Below are 2642 nucleotides of genomic sequence, written 5' to 3'. Positions count from 1 at the left end.
ATGGACTCCAATTTGAAATCTAGGCCCAGCGGAGGCCTCGCGGATGATCGAGACGTGGTGGTGATATTCGGCTGCTTTAAAAGCCCTGTGAAGAAGCAGAACAATTCCTGAGATACTTCTTCCAAGCCGTCAAGGAGAAACAGTGTCTTTTTATTCTTGTTCTCCAATGCATGGGACAATTCTCTAGCAAGGTCTGGCCTGTTGTTCGGCAGAGTGAAATACTCACCCCTGAGGAGATTTTCAAAGTCATAGTCTGGCCCGCAGCGTCTTTCGTCCAGCTTTAGGTTTTACACAGAAACCCAAAGGGTGTAGTCAAATAACTCATTAAATTGGCCCCATGGGGCTTGGGTAAATTCATAGACCATCGTTTTGCATATGGTAGTATTCCCAACTTCTGCCTGTCCTCGAATCAAGATCCGTCTTGTTTATATAACGCGACTATCGCGCCTTTTGCGTTGGTTGAAAATTTTTGTTAGCCCGGCCTGTACCGACTTGGCAGGTGTCTCAACCTTCTATCGTGTGAGGGTTAAAAACGGGGAGGCTGTTGTATCTGTTTCCTTTGGGCGACCTCTTTCTTGGCTAGATTAAAGCGGTGACACCTCAAGAGAGTCCATTAGAAAGAAAACACTGGAAGTCGAGATTGAAATTGTGTATTGGGGTGAATACTCGGTCACGGATTAATAGAAGCTGTATACTGATTTTGGGAGAAATGTCTACCAAGGAACGTGAGTTGGGAAGGCAGCGTTAATAAACCCTTAAGTGAGGGCATCGTGACCTATAGTACCTTGAAATTTGGAGCAGGGCAGAGTATCACAAGCACAAGCCATTGCTGCCTTAGTAACGACCAAGATAGTCGGACTACGAAGCCATCATCACCTGATGTGTCCTTTTTCGGAATAGGATAGCAAACCTTTTTTTCAACACTATGTCATGTGTATACCGCTTATCGCGGCGCTCATTGCACTCATCTTCATGTTCCTATCGGTGGCATTGCCAGCATCTGCAGGGCTCTTAGTTATGCAAAAGCATAGTCCATGAGGCGCGAATGCCTGTTGTAAGGAGTTTTCACATTCAATCCTTCGTCCGAGGGGTACTAATTCCCCTCATTCATCATATCCACGACGGATGAGTTCAGTCGTATGGATGTAGTGGGGAGTTATGGCCCCCAGCTGCCCATTTATCCAAATTAAATGCCCCCAACTATATACTAGTACCATCATTAAGTGCCCAATGGTCCGTTCTCCCTAAAACCCATATGAATCTCCAAGAATGCTCCTACGTCATATGAGCACATTCAATGTCTCAGAGGCCACTGACTTGGAACTTGTACGGAAACAGACGAATCCTGGGGTATAAAAAGCCATCATCTACCTTATTCCGTCATGATCAATGTTCCTGAACTCTTAGAGAAGAGATCCCCCTCCGCAAATATTTAAATCACAATAAATGGCACACACTTCACAAGGGGGTGTTGGTTACGTAGATTACCTCGCATACGGTATGTGCTAAAAACGCGGGTGGCCACCTAGACAGACCACTAACTCCTTCGTGATCTTCTTCACCTTATGCAGCCGAATCTTGTACTTAATCTGTCTTATACTGACAAGGCATAACCTTTTCTACGTTAGCGAACTTTGTTGCTACCCGGTATGTAGAGGCTAATCAGCCCTACACGGAAAGACATCATCCGGAGTCCTCAAGCAAGCAACTAGGTACCTGTAGAATAGCACTCTCATCTCATGAAGGCAAAGCAGCCGTCTCGACGGTCGATCCATTGTTACGCACGTAGTATAAATATCAATAAGCGGAATACGCAACCGCAAGAGGACTGCGGGGTCACCATTGGACCCCGCTTGCCACGCAGAGTGTCTCAGTCGTCTCCCCTATTATGTATTTGTTCCATGTAAATTACGAGGAGCGTTTAATAGTGGTGTCGCCGCTCACAACTTTTCAAATTGTGATAGTGGGCACTATCTGCAGAGAAGTACCGACTTGTACGTTACGAAAGTTAGCATTGGTGGATTAATTCATCGTTACTGATAGTAGACCGGATCCTCGGGTGATGGCCTCTAGGGAAAGTGTTGTGACATGAGATGAGAAGAACCAAAGAAAAGGAGGCATCTCCTGCTCGAGGTTGTCTCAAATAAATGGCGGATGTCCTGCTTGTCACTAAGAGAGCGGATACAACACGGAGTAAAGTCCGAGGCCGACAGCGACTCAAGTGGCGACAGTCAGAAGTGGTTGGGCTGGTGGACCATGTTTGTAGCCGGGTCACGTGCCACAGTGGTCGGTACCAACCTCCCTATTGGCATCGGCCACACTATCGGCACCAGCCATGTTTTCCCGCGACCGTCCTGGCATTCGGCAATAGTGCCGAATGGCCACAGGTATTCGTATTTGTACATTACTAGTATTCAATGCCGTGGAGATGTTGGCCATCCCGGTGGTCGAGCGTTGTATCCGTAATGCAATTAGCTTTTAACGATGGAGCAGACGTCTGGCCGTTGAGACAGGTGTAACGGCCAAGGGGTTGACAGACTTGACAATGGAGAGTACGCATATATAAGCCATACGCGTTTGGCACACACATAAATGTAGCCAGGTTCCATTATCTGACGCCAAGGTCACCATCTTCATTACTA

This window comes from Amphichorda felina, assembly GCF_050947745.1.
Source record: "Amphichorda felina strain 45539 chromosome Unknown scaffold_7, whole genome shotgun sequence".
Lineage (NCBI taxonomy): Eukaryota > Fungi > Ascomycota > Sordariomycetes > Hypocreales > Bionectriaceae > Amphichorda > Amphichorda felina.
Note: the sequence above shows the minus strand (reverse complement) of the source record.